Genomic DNA, 18,992 nt, shown 5'->3' with positions numbered 1-18,992 from the left:
CATAGGATTTTTGTGCCTCAACAAATTTATCATGCTCTTCATACAACAAATCCTCTTGCTTTTCTAAAAGTATATTCTTTTCATTCAAGGCATCAATTAATTCATTAATTTTGTCTATCTTAGATCTATCTAAGCCCTTGAATAAACATGAATAATCTACTTCATCCTCATCACTAGATTCGTCCTCACTTGAAGAAGCATAGGTAGAGTTGCGAGTACATACCTTCTTCTCCCTTGCCATAAGGCATGTGTGACGCTCGTTGGGGAAGAGGGTTGATTTGTTGAAGGCGGTGGCGGCGAGTCCTTCATTGTCGGAGTCGGACGAGGAGCAATCCGAGTCCCACTCCTTGCCTAGATGCGCCTCACCCTTTGCCTTCTTATAATGCTTCTTCTTTTCCCTCTTGTTTCCCTTTTCCTGGTCACTTTCATTATCAGGACAGTTAGCAATAAAATGACCAAGCTTACCGCATTTGAAGCATGATCGCTTCCCCTTGGTTTTAGTCTTGCTCGGCTGTCCATTGCGACCCTTTAGCACCGTCTTGAATCTCTTGATAATGAGGGCCATTTCTTCTTCATTAAGACCGGCCGCCTCAATTTGTGCCACTTTGCTAGGTAGCGACTCCTTGCTCCTTGTTGCTTTTAGAGCAATGGGTTGAGACTCGTGGAGTGGACCGTTCAACGCGTCGTCGACGTATCTTGCCTCCTTGATCATCATCCGCCCGCTCACAAATTTTCCAAGTACTTCTTCGGGCGTCATCATCGTGTACCTGGGATTCTCACGAATATTGTTCACGAGATGAGGATCAAGAACGGTAAATGACCTGAGCATTAGGCGGACGACGTCGTGATCCGTCCAACGCGTGCTTCCGTAGCTCCTTATCTTGTTGACAAGGGTCTTGAGCCGGTTGTATGTTTGAGTTGGCTCCTCGCCCCTTATCATCGCGAACCGTCCAAGCTCGCCCTCCACCAACTCCATTTTGGTGAGCAAGGTAGCGTCATTTCCCTCATGAGAGATCTTGAGGGTATCCCAGATTTGCTTGGCGTTATCCAAGCCACTCACTTTATTATATTCATCCCTGCACAATGAGGCTAGAAGAACAGTAGTAGCTTGTGCATTCTTATGGATTTGCTCATTAATGAATATAGGACTATCCGAACTATTAAAGTGCATTCCACTATCTACAATCTCCCATATGCTAGGATGGAGAGAGAATAGGTGACTACGCATTTTGTGGCTCCAAAATCCGTAGTCCTCCCCATCAAAGTGTGGGGGCTTGCCGAGTGGAATAGAAAGCAAATGTGAATTTGAACTTTGCGGAATACGAGAGTAGTCAAAAGAAAAGTTAGAATTAACCGGTTTCCTTTGTTTGTCGTGGTCGTCGTCCTTTTGGGAAGAAGAGGACTCATCGCTGTCGTAGTAGACGATCTCCTTGATGCGTCTTGTCTTCTTCTTCTTCCCATCTCTTCGCTTGTGGCCCGAGCCCGAGTCATTGGACTTGTCATCCCTTGGCTCGTTGACGAAGGACTCCTTCTCCTTGTCGTTGATCACAATTCCCTTCCCCTTAGGATCCATCTCTTCGGGCGGTTAGTCCCTTTCTTGAAGAGAACGGCTCTGATACCAATTGAGAGCACCTAGAGGGGGGGGGGTGAATAGGTGATCCTGTAAAACTTCAAAAACTTAAGCCACAAAAACTTGTTAAGAGTTAGCACAGGTATGGCCAAGTGGCTAGAGAGGAGTCAAAACACGATAACCACAAGAAAGCAATCACAGAGTTGACACGGTGGTTATCCCGTGGTTCGGCCAAGTACAAAACTTGCCTACTCCACGTTGTGGCGTCCCAACGGACGAGAGTTGCACTCAACTCCTCTCAAGTGATCCAATGATCAACTTGAATACCACGGTGTTTTTCTTTCCTTTGATCTTTTCCCGTTTGCGAGGAATCTCCACAACTTGGAGTCTCTCGCCCTTACAATTGAGTTCACAAAGAAATACGGAGTAAGGTGGGAATGAGCAACGCACACAAGACTCGAAAATCAGAGCAACAACACGCACACAAGTCGCAACAAGAGCTCGCAACGCAACACAAAGAGTTCACAACTCCACAAGAGCTCTATATGCTATCACAATGAAACGAATGCGTGAGATTGATGTCTTGGTGCTTAGAAGAGTTGTAGGAATGCTTGGTGTGCTCCTCCATGCGCCTAGGGGTCCCTTTTATAGCCCCAAGGCAGCTAGGAGCCGTTGGGAACAAATCTGGAAGGCCATCTTTGCCTTCTGTCTCGTGGCGCACCGGACAGTCCGGTGCACACCGGACACTGTCCGGTGCCCGATTTGTTTCCTTAAATGGCGAAGCCGACCGTTGTCGACCGTTGCAGATCTGGCGCACCGGACAGTCCGGTGCACACCGGACAGTCCGGTGCTTCCTTCCGACCGTTGGCTCGGCCACGTGTCGCGCGCCGATCGCGCGGCCGATCGTTGGCTCGGCCGACCGTTGGCTCACCGGACAGTCCGGTGCACACCGGACAGTCCGGTGCACACCGGACAGTCCGGTGAATTTTAGCCGAAGTCGCCGGAGAAAAACCCGAGAGCGGCCTCTTCGGCCGAGGCAGCCTGGCGCACCGGACACTGTCCGGTGCACCACCGGACACTGTCCGGTGCACCACCGGACAGTCCGGTGCCCCAAACCGAAGCAGCCCCTTGGCTGCACACAGCCAAGTCTTCTCTTCTTCTTCTTCTTTCTGTTTCTAACACTTAGACAAATATATTAGTACACAAAACCAATGTACTAAGGCTTAGAAACATACCTTAACTTGTGATTTGCAACTTGTCCATCCATGGGCATATTTTCACATTTAAGCACTTGTGTTTGCACTCAATCACCAAAATACTTAGAAATGGCCCAAGGGCACATTTCCCTTTCAGACCTGCGGCAACGTACTCGGCCTCAGCGGTGGATAGGGCAACGGATGTTTGTTTCTTAGAGTTCCATGACACCAGGGACCTTCCTAAGAATTGGCACGTCCCCGATGTACTCTTCCTATCGACCTTACATCCAGCATAGTCGGAGTCTGAGTATCCAACTAAGTCAAAGGTAGACCCCTTTGGATACCAGAGCCCGAAGCAAGGCGTAGCAACCAAATATCTAAGAATTCGCTTCACCGCCACTAAGTGACACTCCTTAGGATCGGATTGAAATCTAGCACACATGCATACACTAAGCATAATGTCCGGTCTACTAGCACATAAATAAAGCAACGAACCTATCATTGACCGGTATGCTTTTTGATCAACGGACTTACCTCCTTTGTTGAGGTCGGTGTGTCCGTCGGTTCCCATCGGCGTCTTTGCGGGCTTGGCGTCCTTCATCCCAAACCGCTTTAGCAGATCTTGCGTGTACTTTGTTTGAGAGATGAAGGTGCCGTCCTTGAGTTGCTTCACTTGGAACCCAAGGAAGTAGTTCAACTCGCCCATCATTGACATCTCGAATTTCTGCGTCATCACCCTGCTAAACTCTTCACAAGACTTTTGGTTAGTAGAACCAAATATTATGTCATCGACATAAATTTGGCACACAAACAAATCACCATCACAAGTCTTAGTAAAAAGAGTTGGATCAGCTTTCCCAACCTTGAAAGCATTAGCAATTAAGAAATCTCTAAGGCATTCATACCATGCTCTTGGAGCTTGCTTAAGTCCATAGAGCGCCTTAGAGAGCTTACACACATGGTCGGGGTACCGTTCATCCTCAAAGCCAGGGGGTTGCTCCACGTACACCTCCTCCTTGATTGGCCCGTTGAGGAAAGCGCTCTTCACATCCATTTGGTACAACCTGAAAGAATGGTGAGCGGCATATGCTAGCAAGATTCGAATTGACTCTAGCCTAGCCACAGGAGCAAAAGTCTCCTCGAAATCCAAACCTGCGACTTGGGCATAACCTTTTGCCACAAGTCGAGCCTTGTTCCTCGTCACCACCCCGTGCTCGTCCTGTTTGTTGCGGAACACCCACTTGGTTCCCACAACATTTTGCTTCGGACGAGGCACCAGTGTCCAAACTTCATTGCGCTTGAAGTTGTTTAACTCCTCTTGCATGGCCAACACCCAGTCCGGATCTAGCAAGGCCTCTTCTACCCTAAAAGGCTCAATAGAAGAGACAAAGGAGTAATGCTCACAAAAATTAACTAATCGAGATCGAGTAGTTACTCCCTTGCTAATGTCACCCAGAATTTGGTCGACGGGATGATCCCTTTGAATCATCGCTCGAACTTGGGTTGGAGGTGCCGGTTGCGCTTCTTCCTCCATCACGTTATCATCTTGTGCTCCCCCTTGATCATACGCCTCCTTTTGATGAACTTGTTCATCGTCTTGAGTCGGGGGATGCACCATAATTGAGGAAGAAGGTTGATCTTGCTCATCTTGTTCCTGTGGCCGCACTTCTCCAATCGCCATGGTGCGTATAGCGGCCGTCGGAACATCTTCTTCATCTACATCATCACAATCAACAACTTGCTCTCTTGGAGAGCCATTAGTCTCATCAAATACAACGTCGCTAGAGACTTCAACCAAACCCGATGATTTGTTGAAGACTCTATACGCCTTTGTATTTGAGTCATAACCTAACAAAAACCCTTCTACAGCTTTGGGAGCAAACTTAGAATTTCTACCCTTCTTCACTAGAATGTAGCATTTACTCCCAAATACACGAAAGTACGATACATTGGGTTTGTTACCGGTTAGTAGCTCATACGACGTCTTCTTGAGGAGGCGATGAAGGTAGACCCTGTTGATGGCGTGGCAAGCAGTGTTAACGGCTTCCGTCCAGAAGCACTCGGGGGTCTTGAACTCTCCTAGCATCGTCCTCGCCATGTCGATGAGCGTCCTGTTCTTCCTCTCTACCACACCATTTTGCTGTGGGGTGTAGGGAGCGGAGAACTCGTGCTTGATCCCTTCTTCTTCAAGGAACTCCTCCACTTGAAGATTCTTGAACTCAGATCCGTTGTCGCTCCTTATCTTCTTCACTTTGAGCTCAAACTCATTTTGAGCTCTCCTGAGGAAGCGTTTGAGGGTCCCTTGGGTTTCGGACTTTTCCTGCAAAAAGAACACCCAAGTGAAGCGGGAAAAGTCATCAACAATAACTAAACCATACTTACTTCCTCCTATGCTCAGATAGGCGACGGGTCCAAAAAGGTCCATATGCAGCATCTCCAAGGGTCTTGATGTCGTCATCACATTTTTGGTGTGATGAGAGCCTCCCACCTGTTTCCCTGCTTGACAAGCTGCACAAGGTCTATCTTTTTCGAATTGAACATTAGTTAGACCTATCACGTGTTCTCCCTTTAGAAGCTTGTGAAGGTTCTTCATCCCCACATGTGCTAAGCGGCGATGCCACAGCCAGCCCATGCTAGTCTTAGCTATTAAGCATGCATCTAGACCGACCTCTTCTTTTGCAAAATCAACTAAATAAAGTTTGCCGTCTAATACACCCTTAAAAGCTAGTGAACCATCACTTCTTCTAAAGACAGACACATCTACATTTGTAAATAGACAGTTATACCCCATATGACATAATTGACTAACAGATAGCAAATTATATCCAAGACTCTCTACTAAAAATACATTAGAGATAGAATGCTCATTAGAAATCGCAATTTTACCTAAACCTTTTACCTTGCCTTGATTTCCATCACCGAATATAATTGAATCCTGGGAATTCTTATTCTTGACGTAGGAAGTGAACATCTTCTTCTCCCCCGTCATATGGTTTGTGCATCCGCTGTCGATAATCCAGCTTGATCCCCCGGATGCATAAACCTGCAAGGCAAATTTAGGCTTGGGACTTAGGTACCCAACTCTTGTTGGGTCCTACAAGGTTATTACAAATTTCCTTAGGGACCCAAATGCAAGTTTTGTCTCCCTTGCATTTTGCCCCTAGCTTCCTAGCAACAATTTTCTTATCCTTTCTACAAATTGCAAAGGAAGCATTCAAAGTACAATAAATTGTAGACGGTTCATTCACTACTTTCCTAGGAGCATGAATAACATTCTTTCTAGGCACATGATGAATAGCATTTCTCCTAGACATATTTCTACCATGCATAACATGAGAACTAGAAGCAGTCATGGCATAAGAGTCATAAGCATGTGAATCAAACACATCATGACCTCTAAAAGCATTTCTAGAATATCTCCTATCATAGTACATAAAAGCATGGTTCTTTTGCACATTACTAGCCATAGGGGCCTTCCCTTTCTCCTTGGCGGGAATGGGAGCCTTATGGCTTGTTAAGTTCTTAGCTTCTCTCTTGAAGCCAAGTCCATCCTTAATTGAGGGGTGTCTACCAATTGTGTAGGCATCCCTTGCAAATTTTAGCTTATCGAAATCATTCTTGCTAGTCTTAAGTTGAGCATTAAGACTAGCCAGTTCATCATTAAGCTTGGAAATTGAAACTAGGTGTTCACTACAAGCATCAACGTCAAAATCTTTACACCTAGTACAAATTTCAACATGTTCTACACAAGAATTGGATTTATTTGCTACTTCTAGTTTAGCATTTAAATCATTGTTGACACCTTTCAAAGTAGAAATGGTTTCATGACAAGTAGATAGTTCAAAAGAAAGCATTTCATTTCTTTTAACTTCTAAAGCATAGGATTTTTGTGCCTCAACAAATTTATCATGCTCTTCATACAACAAATCCTCTTGCTTTTCTAAAAGTATATTCTTTTCATTCAAGGCATCAATTAATTCATTAATTTTGTCTATCTTAGATCTATCTAAGCCCTTGAACAAACATGAATAATCTACTTCATCCTCATCACTAGATTCGTCCTCACTTGAAGAAGGATAGGTAGAGTTGCGAGTACATACCTTCTTCTCCCTTGCCATAAGGCATGTGTGACGCTCGTTTGGGAAGAGGGTTGATTTGTTGAAGGCGGTGGCGGCGAGTCCTTCATTGTCGGAGTCGGACGAGGAGCAATCCGAGTCCCACTCCTTGCCTAGATGTGCCTCGCCTTTTGCCTTCTTATAATGCTTCTTCTTTTCCCTCTTGTTTCCCTTTTCCTGGTCACTTTCATTATCAGGACAGTTAGCAATAAAATGACCAAGCTTACCGCATTTGAAGCATGATCGCTTCCCCTTGGTCTTAGTCTTGCTCGGCTGTCCATTGCGACCCTTTAGCACCGTCTTGAAGCGCTTAATGATGAGAGTCATTTCTTCATCATTAAGCCCGGCCGCCTCAATTTGCGCCACCTTGCTTGGTAGTGCCTCCTTGCTCCTCGATGCCTTGAGAGCAATGGGTTGAGGCTCGTGGATTGGACCGTTCAACGCGTCATCGACGTACCTTGCCTCCTTGATCATCATCCGCCCGCTTACAAATTTTCCAAGAATTTCTTCGGGCGACATTTTGGTGTACCTGGGATTCTCACGAATATTATTCACCAAATGAGGATCAAGAACAGTAAAGGACCTTAGCATTAGGCGGACGACGTCGTGGTCCGTCCATCGCGTGCTTCCATAGCTCCTTATCTTGTTGACAAGGGTCTTGAGCCGGTTGTATGTTTGAGTTGGCTCCTCGCCCCTTATCATCGCGAACCGTCCAAGCTCGCCCTCCACCAACTCCATTTTGGTGAGCAAGGTAGCGTCATTTCCCTCATGAGAGATCTTGAGGGTATCCCAGATTTGCTTGGCGTTATCCAAGCCACTCACTTTATTATATTCATCCCTGCACAATGAGGCTAGAAGAACAGTAGTAGCTTGTGCATTCTTATGGATTTGCTCATTAATGAATATAGGACTATCCGAACTATTAAAGTGCATTCCACTATCTACAATCTCCCATATGCTAGGATGGAGAGAGAATAGGTGACTACGCATTTTGTGGCTCCAAAATCCGTAGTCCTCCCCATCAAAGTGTGGGGGCTTGCCGAGTGGAATAGAAAGCAAATGTGAATTTGAACTTTGCGGAATACGAGAGTAGTCAAAAGAAAAGTTAGAATTAACCGGTTTCCTTTGTTTGTCGTGGTCGTCGTCCTTTTGGGAAGAAGAGGACTCATCGCTGTCGTAGTAGACGATCTCCTTGATGCGTCTTGTCTTCTTCTTCTTCCCATCTCTTCGCTTGTGGCCCGAGCCCGAGTCATTTGACTTGTCATCCCTTGGCTCGTTGACGAAGGACTCCTTCTCCTTGTCGTTGATCACAATTCCCTTCCCCTTAGGATCCATCTCCTCGGGCGGTTAGTCCCTTTCTTGAAGAGAATGGCTCTGATACCAATTGAGAGCACCTAGAGGGGGGGGGGGGTGAATAGGTGATCCTGTAAAAACTTAAACTTAAGCCACAAAAACTTGTTAATGGTTAGTACAAGTATGGCCAAGTGGCTAGAGAGAACTCAAAACACGATAACCACAAGAAAGCAATCACAGAGTTGACACGGTGGTTATCCCGTGGTTCGGCCAAGTACAAAACTTGCCTACTCCACGTTGTGGCGTCCCAACAGACGAGAGTTGCACTCAACTCCTCTCAAGTGATCCAATGATCAACTTGAATACCACGGTGTTTTTCTTTCCTTTGATCTTTTCCCGTTTGCGAGGAATCTCCACAACTTGGAGTCTCTCGCCCTTACAATTGAGTTCACAAAGAAATACGGAGTAAGGTGGGAATGAGCAACGCACACAAGACTCGAAAATCAGAGCAACACCACGCACACAAGTCGCAACAAGAGCTCGCAACGCAACACAAAGAGTTCACAACTCCACAAGAGCTCTATATGCTATCACAATGAAACGAATGCGTGAGATTGATGTCTTGGTGCTTAGAAGAGTTGTAGGAATGCTTGGTATCCTCCTCCATGCGCCTAGGGGTCCCTTTTATAGCCCCAAGTCAGCTAGGAGCCGTTGAGAACACATCTGGAAGGCTATCCTTGCCTTCTGTCGTCGGGCGCACCGGACAGTCCGGTGCACACCGGACACTGTCCGGTGCCCGATTTGTTTCCTTAAATGGCGAAGCCGACCGTTGCCGATCGTTGCAGATCTGGCGCACCGGACAGTCCGGTGCACACCGGACAGTCCGGTGCACACCGGACAGTCCGGTGCACACCGGACAGTCCGGTGCTTCCTTCCGACCGTTGGCTCGGCCACGTGTCGCGCGCCGATCGCGCGGCCGACCGTTGGCCCGGCCGACCGTTGGCTCACCGGACAGTCCGGTGCACACCGGACAGTCTGGTGAATTTTAGCCGAAGTCGCCGGAGAATAACCCGAGAGCGGCCTCTTCGGCCGAGGCAGCCTGGCGCACCGGACACTGTCCGGTGCACCACAGGACACTGTCCGGTGCACCACCGGACAGTCCGGTGCCCCAGACCGAAGCAGCCCCTTGGCTGTACACAGCCAAGTCTTCTCTTCTCTTCTTCTATCTGTTTCTAACACTTAGACAAATATATTAGTACACAAAACCAATGTACTAAGGCTTAGAAACATACCTTAACTTGTGATTTGCACTTTGTTCATCCTTGGGCATATTTTCACATTTATGCACTTGTGTTTGCACTCAATCACCAAAATACTTAGAAATGGCCCAAGGGCACATTTCCCTTTCAGATCCACCGTGAAGTGTGACAAGTACTTTTCTGCCGCCTCCTTGCGTCGTTCGGAGAGTTTATGCAGTTGTTCCGCCTCTTCCTTGTCGCGTTGTTCGTTCCATTGCCGCATCACCTCCTTCTCATCGCGTATTATGAGGTCTTCAAAGGGTCTTTGGTCATCAGCCGGGAGCGCCTCTATGGCTGGCTTGATGATGTTGGTGGTGGAGATCTTGGTGTGATCCTTAGAACCGGCCATCTATAGGCCGATTTTTAGCACGTCTAGACACCTAGTCCCTAGCGGAGTCGCCAAAAAGTATGTTGACACCTTTTTCGGGCGCCAAACACTCAACAAGAACCGGCGGCGGTGCTCTCTGCACAGGCGCGGACGGTCCGCGGCCAGGGGCCGGATGGTCCGCGACCTGGCGCGGGCTAGAGTTCCCTGCCTGACGGCCGGACGGTCCGCGCCCTGGGGCTGGACGGTCCGCGCGTGCGTAGGGGCGACGAAAGGTCGTCGGCGGCGCCTGGATCTCGCTCCCAGGAGGGACCCCGTCGGGGAGGAGAGATTTTAGGGGTTGTCTAGGCTCGGCAGGCCGACCTAGACTCCTCTAATCGACGTAGAGTCGAAGAGAAGCGAAGAATTTGGGGATTGGAATACTAAACTAGGGCTAGACTAGAACTACTCCCAATGCATAAGGTAAAAACAAGTAATAGACTTGATTTGATCGATTGTTGGGGGGTTTAATCGGCCGTAGCCCTTCATCTATATAAAGGGGAGGTCTGGATCCGCTTCGAACTGATTTTCGAGTCAATCCCACGGTTTTAGGTAACAAATCCTGCGAGAAACTAGGAACCCTAACTGACTCTACGCACGCGCGGACCGTCCGCGTCACCACTGCGGACAGTCCGAACCGCGGACCGTCCGGCCTCAGGGCCGGACCGTCCGCACAGCCTTTTTTGGCTTCCAACAGTAATTTTCGAAAACAAAAGGGAGAGACTCAAACAATTTCAGCTTTCTTATTTTCTATAATTGGTTTTGTTTTTATTTAGACCGAAATTTTAATAAAATTTAGAAAACAATTTCTCGTAACAAAAAAAAATTTCATTTTCGTTTTCATCCCATCAACATCTGCTTCCTAAATCCTGATCGACTGATCGTTGTATGCCAGACTATGGGCCAGTTTCCTGCATCGAACTCGCCCATCGCCCGTTTAAAGGGCCCAACTAACCGTACAAGACGGGAGCGGCCCATGGTGCATGCACGAATTTCCGCGCTCGATTGCACGGCCCCCGTTCTTTCCTCTTCCCCAAACCGTGCTCGTGCTCTGCTTCATTGTTCAGCGGATCTGGTTCCGTTCAAGGTCCGTGATCTCGCTTCCTTCGTTTTTGCGGTTTTCTCTTGATCGGCGGCGGCGGGGGGCGGGCAGGGTAGGTCTTTCCTCCCTTGCCTTGCTGTGTTGTGTGCTGTTCCGCGCTTTGTTCAACAGCGTGGCGGAACAGGGGACACGGGCCAGCGCTGGTTTTCTTCGGTTGCTTTTGTTCGTGCTCTCGAGGATTTAGACTTCCTAGATACACTCAGAAAGGTAGCACCCTCTTGGCGTCTTCGTTTTTGTTGGTTTTTTAGGTATAAAGAACAGCGGAGTAGCAGGATTTGTGCCCATTGCGTTGTCGTTACATCTTGTTTGACAGGCATGTGCTGTCGCATCATAGTGGTTTGAATCTGGGCACTTGGATAAGAGAAACAAGAACCATCGCTGGAACCTGTTTCGGTACCCTTGCTGCATAGTTGCAGTTGATTATGAATGGACATAGTTCCTGAAGCCTGCAACAGGGGGTTTCTGAATGTTGGAACCGAAACACGGCGGCCGGCGATGAGCACGAACTGTGGCAGCGCGACGACAGAGCGCGATCACCAGAGCCGACGGACGAACGTTGAGACAGAGGTGTTTTTGGGTTGCAACTCGCGCACCGATTTCTGATGCATTAACATAGTCTTATTACACGGAGTGATCCGACTTCCCCGCCACTCCCCGCAGCTGCACGAAGCCCCTCATCTTTCGGTGGCCCGTGCGACATGCACGGCGTACAGGTGGTGGCGGCGAATACCCAAACGACGCGGTCACGACGCAGACTGTGCAGTCTCCAGCTCGCCGTGATCTACGCTAAAACAAATATGCCATGCAGTAACACACGCGATAGACTAATGCATCTACGTGCAACTAATGCAAGTACTGTTGACGCACTACAAGATTACAACAACATTTCTCCCCCTTAATCTTGTCACTCTCCAATCTTGACCACCCCGATCAGTCTTCTCAATTCAGTGAACCAGATTCTGCCAAGAGGCTTCGTAAGTATATCTGCTAACTGATTTTCAGAGCTGACATGCTTCACATCCAGAACACCATTTCCCACACATTCTCTGATGTAATGATACCTGGTATCTATGTGCTTGCTTCTTTCGTGATAGACTAGATTCTTGCTTAGTTCTTGAGCCGATTTATTGTCAATGAGGAGACAAAAATGCTTCACATCAGTGCACATAAGGTCCCCCAATAGCCTGCTCAACCACACCCCCTGACAGGCTGCTGAAGCTGCTGCTATATATTCAGATTCGCAAGATGACAGTGACACCACTCTTTGCTTCTGTGAACACCACGTGATGACATTGTTGCCCAAGAAAAATACAATCCCACTTGTGCTCTTTCTTCTCTCAAGATCACCTGCATGGTCACTGTATGAGTAGCCAACTAATACTGCATTTGCTCCCTTTGAATATTTGCAGCCATATTGGATGGTTCCTGCAACAAACCTGATAATTCGCTTGATGGCTGTCCAGTGCTCAGCATTTGGTGTTTCCATAAATCTACTCACCATTCCTACTGAGAAGGCAAGATCAGGTCTTGTGTTAACCAAGTACCTCAAACTACCAACAAGACTTCTGTATTTTGTTGCATCCAAAATCAGCTCAGGCTTCCCAGGTAACAATTTTAGGTGCTGCTCCATTGGTGTATCCACAGGATTACAACCCTGCATACCACAATTCTCCAGTATCTTTTCAGCATATGCACTCTGACAGATAGTGATCTCCCCTGGTTTCTGCTTTACTTGTATGCCTAGGTAGTAACTCAATAGGCCTAGATCACACATATTGAACCTTTTCATCATCTGTTGCTTGAAGATAGCTATCTCATTGCTGTTTGGCCCACAAATGATGAGATCATCAACATAGACACCAACTAGAAGTAAGGTTACACCTGTTCCTCGTTTGTAAACAGTATGTTCCTCCACACTCCTTCTGAAACCCAGCCTTGTCAACTCCTCATCAAGTTTTGCATTCCAGGCTTGAGGAGCCTGTTTCAATCCATACAAGGCCTTCTTCAGTTTTAACACCTTTCTTTTGGCTGCAGGACACACAAAGCCTAGTGGTTGAAGTACATAAACTTCTTCTCTGAGATCTCCATTCAGGAATGCAGACTTCACATCCATGTGATGCACTTCCCACTCCCCTTCGGCTGCTATGGCCAACAGTATTCTCACTGTCTCTAGCCTTGCCACAGGGGCAAAAACCTCATCATAATCCACCCCCTGGATTTGAGCATATCCTTTAGCTACCAATCTAGCCTTGTGCTTAACAATATTCCCAGTTGGATCCCTCTTTACTTTGAAAACCCATTTGAGTCCTATAGCCTTGTGATCCCTTGGCAGATCAGCAATCTCCCAGGTCTGACTTTCTTGAATTGACTTCAGTTCAACCTCCATAGCTCTTTTCCAGCAGTCCTGTGAAAGAGCCTGCTCCACACATGCAGGTTCATCGGCTGCCAGCATGCACACTCCACTGTACTCAAAGTTGAAAGTCGCCTAGAGGGGGAGTGAATAGGCGGAATCTGAAAATTATAAACTTAAGCACACACTACAAGCCAGGGTTAGCGTTAGAAATGAAATTGAGTTTGACCAAACCTTGATTTCCATCCCCGAATGTGATAGCTCTTTGGGGATCTTAGTTTTTCTCATAGGAGGAGAACATTCTTTTCTCTCCAGTCATGTGGTTTGTGCACCCGCTATCGATGATCCAACTTGAGCCCCCGGATGCATAAACCTACAAAACAAGTTTAGGCCTTGTTCTTAGGTACCCAAACGGTCTTGGATCCTTTGACATTAGAAACAGGCACCTTGGGTACCCAAACACAAGTCTTTGACCCCTTGTGTTTGCCCCCAACATATTTGGCAACTACTTTGCCTGATTTGTTAGTAAGCACATAAGAAGCATCAAAAGTCTTAAATGAAATGTTATGATCATTTGATGCAATAGGATATTTCTTCTTAGGCATTTTAACATGGGTAGAACGGCTAGAGCTAAAAGCCTCATTCTTATAAATAAAAGTATGGTGAGAAACAGAATGAGTCTTCTTAGCATGAATTCTCCTAATCTTATTCTCAGGATAACCAGCAGGATATAAAATATAGCCCTCGTTATCCTGAGGCATGGGAGCCTTGCCCTTAACAAAGTTAGACAATCTCTTAGAGGCATTAATTTTAACATTGCCTCCCTATTGGAAGCCAATACCATCCTTAATGCCTGGGTGTCTCCCACTATAGAGCATGCTTCTAGCAAATTTAAATTTTTCATTTTCTAAGGCATGCTCATTAATTTTAGCACTAAGTTGAGCTATGTGATCATTTTGTTGTTTAATTAAAGCTAGGTGATCATGAATAGCATCAACATTAATATCTCTACATCTAGTACAAATAGAAACATGATCAACACTAGAAGTAGAGGGTTTGCAAACATTTAAATCATCAATCTTAGCATGTAACATGACATTTTCATATCTAAGATTGGAAATAACATCATTGCAAACTTTTAAATCTTTAGCCTTAGCAATTAATTTTTCATTCTCAATTTTAAGGCTAGAGAGTGATTTATTCAACTTGTCAATTTTAGCAATCAAATTAGCATTATCATTTTTAAGTTTGACAGGTGAATCATCACAAACATCTAACTTATCAACCTTAGTAATTAATTTAACATTCTCATTTCTAAGGTTGGAGATGGTGTCATGACAAGTGCTTAGCTCACTAGTCAATTTTTCACATTTCTCTACTTCCTGAGCATAAGCATTTTTAACCTTAACATGCTTCTTGTTTTCCTTAATAAGGATGTCCTCTTGGCTATCCAAGAGTTCATCCTTCTCATGAATAGCACTGATTAATTCATTCAATTTTTCCTTTTGTTGCATGTTTAGGTTGGAAAAAAGAGCAACCAAATTTTCTTCATCATCACTAGAGTTATCCTCATCACTAGATGTTGCATATTTAGTGGAGGCTCTAGATTTTACCTTCTTTTTGCCGTCATTTGCCATGAGGCACTTGTGGCCGACGTTGGGGAAGAGGAGGCCTTTGTTGACAACGATGTTGGCGGTGTCCTCGTCGGAGGAGTCGGTGGAGCTCTCATCGGAGTCCCACTCCCGGCATACATGGGCATCGCCGCCCTTCTTCTTGTAGTATCTCTTCTTCTCCTTCTTCCCCCTCTTGTCGTCGCCCCTGTCACTAGAAATAGGACATTTTGCTATAAAGTGACCGGGCTTACCACACTTGTAGCAAACTTTCTTGGAACGGGGCTTGTAGTCTTTCCCCTTCCGTTGCTTGAGGATTTGACGGAAGCTCTTGATGATGAGCGCCATCTCCTCGTTGTCGATCTTGGAGGCGTCGATGGAGAGCCTACTTGATGTAGACTCATCTTTCTTCTCCTCCGTCGCCTTGAAGGCAACGGGTTGCACCTCGGGTGTTGAGGTGGCGCCTCGCTCGATGATTTGTTTGGAGCCTTTGATCATCAATTCAAAGCTCACAAACTTTTCTATAACCTCCTCGGGAGACATTAGTTTGTATCTAGGATCACCACGAATTAATTGAACTTGTGTAGGATTAAGAAAAACAAGTGATCTTAGAATAACCTTGACCATCTCATGGTCATCCCATTTTGTGCTCCCAAGGTTGCACACTTGATTCACCAAGGTCTTGAGCCGGTTGTACATGGCTTGTGGCTCCTCTCCTTGGTTGAGCATAAAACGACCGAGCTCCCCTTGACCGTTTCCCGCTTGGTGATCTTTGTCACCTCATCCCCTTCGTGCGCGGTCTTGAGCACGTCTCAAATCTCTTTGGCACTCTTCAACCCTCGCACCTTATTATACTCCTCTCGACTTAGAGAGGCGAGGAGTATAGTAGTGGCTTGGGAGTTGAAGTGCCGTATTTGGGCAACCTCGTCCGAATCATAATCTTCATCCCCTACGGATGGTACTTGTACTCCAAACTCAACAACATCCCAAATACTAGTGTGGAGTGAGGTTAGGTGATGCCTCATTTTATCTCTCCACATACAATAATCTTCACCGTAAAAAACCGGTGGTTTGTCTAATGGGACGAAAAGTAATGGAGTATGTTTGGAAATGCGAGGGTAGTGTAGGGGGGTCTTACTAAACTTCTTGCGCTCATGGCGCTTAGAAGTAACGGACGGTGCGTCGGAGCCGGAGGTGGAGGGCGACGAAGAATCGGTCTCGTAGTAGACCACCTTCTTCATTTTCTTCTTGTCACCACTCCGGTGCGACTTGACGCGGGGAGGTGATTCTCCCTTTCCTTTGGAGCCGGACTCCCTTGATGGAGCCTTCCCGTGGCTTGCGGCGGGCTTCTCGCCGGTCACGACCTCCTTCTTGGCGTGATCTCCCGACATCACTTTGAGCGGTTAGGCTCTAATGAAGTACCAGACTCTGGTACCAATTGAAAGTCGCCTAGAGGGGGGGTGAATAGGCGAAATCTGAAAATTATAAACTTAAGCACACACTACAAGTTGGGGTTAGCGTTAGAAATAAAATCGAGTCCGAAGGAGAGGGTGAAAACAAATCACAAGCAAATGAAGAGTGTGACACGGTGATTTGTTTTACCGAGGTTCGGTTCTTGCAAACCTACTCCCCGTTGAGGTGGTCACAAAGACCGGGTCTCTTTCAACCTTTTCCCTCTCTCAAACGGTCACCTAAACCGAGTGAGCTTTTCTCCTTAATCAACGGGTCACTTAGACCCCTCACAAGGACCACCACAACTTGGTGTCTCTTGCGTTGATTACAAGTTGCTTGAGAACAAGAAAGAGGAAGAAGAAAAGCGATCTAAGCGCAAGAGCTCAAAGACACGAGCAAAACTCTCTCTAGTCACTAATTGCTTTGAGTGGAATTTGGGACTTAGAGAGGCTTTGATTCAATCTATTTGTGTCTTGTATTGAATGCACTAGCTCTTGTATTGAATGTGTTGGCTGAAAACTTGGATGCCTTGAAGTGTGGTGGTTGGGGGTATTTATAGCCCCACCCACCAAAATGGCCGTTGGGGAGGCTGTCTGTTGACGGGCACACCGAACAGTCCGGTGCGCCACCGGACACTGTCCGGTGCGCCAGCCACGTCACCCAACCGTTAGGGTTTGACCGTTGGAGCTTCTGACAGCTGGGCCACCGGACAGTCCGGTGGTGCACCGGACAGGTCCTGTTCACTGTCCGGTGCGCCTTCTGCGCCTGCTCTGACTTCTGAGCGCGCAGTCCGCGCACTATAGCGTTATCAGCGATCGTTGAACTCGACCGTTGCGCTGTAGCCGTTGCTCCCGCTGGCACACCAGACAGTCCGGTGAATTATAGCGGAGAGCATTTTCTAGAAACCCGAAGCTGAGCAGTTCAGAGTGATTCTCCCTGGTGCACCGGACACTGTCCGGTGACACACCGGACAGTCCGGTGCGCCAGACCAGGGCAGGCTTCGGTTTATTTTGCTCATTTCTTTTTGAACCCTTTCTTTTAACTTTGTATTGGTTTGTTGTGAACCTTTGGCACCTGTAGAACATATATTCTAGAGCAAACTAGTTAGTCTAATTATTTGTGTTGGGCAATTCAACCACCAAAATTATATAGGAAAAGGTTTGAGCCTATTTCTCTTTTAAAAGTCATGCACTTGTTCAGTTGCATCAAACAAATCAGTCAATGTTCTGAACCTGTTTGGTCCTGACCCTGAGCTCTCTGATTGTTGAACAGATGGAGTTCCCATCCCTTGATTTTGCATCATACTTGATATTGGAGTGTATGGAGAAGCAGGTTCATTAGCTTGTCCTGTTCCACTGCTTCGGCCAACTGAATTTTCTCCTCCTGTACTTTGGTCTGACAGTGTTGGGTTACTATCATCCCCAGCTGTTGCCATGTTTTGGTCAGTTAGATCATAGTGAACAATAAAAGTGTCATTCTCCTGTTGATCTGTGCTGCACTTTGAACTGTCCCAGTCCCAAGGTTTCCCTTCTTCAAATACCACATCTCTACTAACTACCAGCTTATTTGTAGCTGGATCAAAGAACCTGTATGCTTTAGTTCCTGACTCATAGCCAATAAATACCATTTTGCTGGATCTGTCAGCAAGCTTATTTATTCCAGGACCAACACGCTTCACATGTGCTACACAACCAAAGATTCTCAGGTGACTCACTTTGGGCTTTTTTCCATGCCAAGCTTCATAAGGAGTCTTTTTTTTCAGAGCTTTTGTGGGTGATCTGTTGAGGAGATACACTGCAGTTCTCACTGCCTCACCCCAAAATATTGATGGAACTCTCATCGATTTCAGCAGGCACCTGGCCATTTCAACCACAGACTGGTTCCTCCTCTCAACAACCCCATTTTTCTTAGGGGAATATGGAGTTGTGGTGTAGTGTTTGATTCCAAACTGACTGCAGAACACTAAAAACAGGTTTGATGTGAATTCTCCCCCTCTGTCTGTTCTCAATGCCTTCAGACTACCACCCAGTTCAACTTCTGCCCTTTGCTTGACTTTTTTGAAACAGTCTAGTGCTTGATCCTTAGTATTAAGCATCTCAACCCACATATATCTACTATGGTCATCTACTACTAAAAGAAAATATGAGGCACCACCTATACTTTTAGGAGTAATCTGACCACACAAATCTGCATGAACTAGTTCTAACCCTTTCTCAGCTCTGAAACTTGACACAGTTGGAAAAGGTTTCCTATGCTGTTTCCCAAGAACACAACCATCACATACTTGCTCAGCCTTTTTCACAGTTTGCATGCCATCAACCATGTTTTTGCTACTAAGATCATGTAGGGCTCTGAAATTTAGGTGACCAAATCTAGCATGCCACTGCCATGACTTGTGTTTGGTATTTAACAGCAAACACACAGGTGCTGACAGACCAAATTTGATGGTGTAGAGCCTATTTGCAGTTCTAGGTGCAGCTATTAACAGCATATGTTCTTGATCATACACACATAATTTTCCATTTCCACCTCCAAACTTAAAGCCTTTTTCTTCTAATTGACCCAAACTGACTATGTTGGTTCTTAGTTCAGGAATGTAGTAAACATCAGTTAACACCTTGTGCCCATTACCACTGCCTTGC

General features: G+C 46.5%; 1 long non-coding RNA gene across 1 annotated transcript; it reads left to right on the top strand.

Moving 5' to 3' along the window:
• The first annotated feature begins 10,828 nt into the window (after positions 1-10,828).
• Positions 10,829-17,988, top strand: LOC103649640 (uncharacterized). Its single transcript, XR_002268295.1, has 3 exons — positions 10,829-10,923; positions 12,348-12,543; positions 17,623-17,988. It is a non-coding gene; the product is annotated as an uncharacterized lncRNA (long non-coding RNA).
• The last annotated feature ends 1,004 nt before the right edge of the window (positions 17,989-18,992 follow it).

Source organism: Zea mays, chromosome 3 (assembly GCF_902167145.1).
Source record: "Zea mays cultivar B73 chromosome 3, Zm-B73-REFERENCE-NAM-5.0, whole genome shotgun sequence".
In the NCBI taxonomy this organism is placed as follows: Eukaryota; Viridiplantae; Streptophyta; class Magnoliopsida; order Poales; family Poaceae; genus Zea; species Zea mays.
Note: the sequence above shows the minus strand (reverse complement) of the source record. Positions and strands in the feature narration are given on the sequence as shown.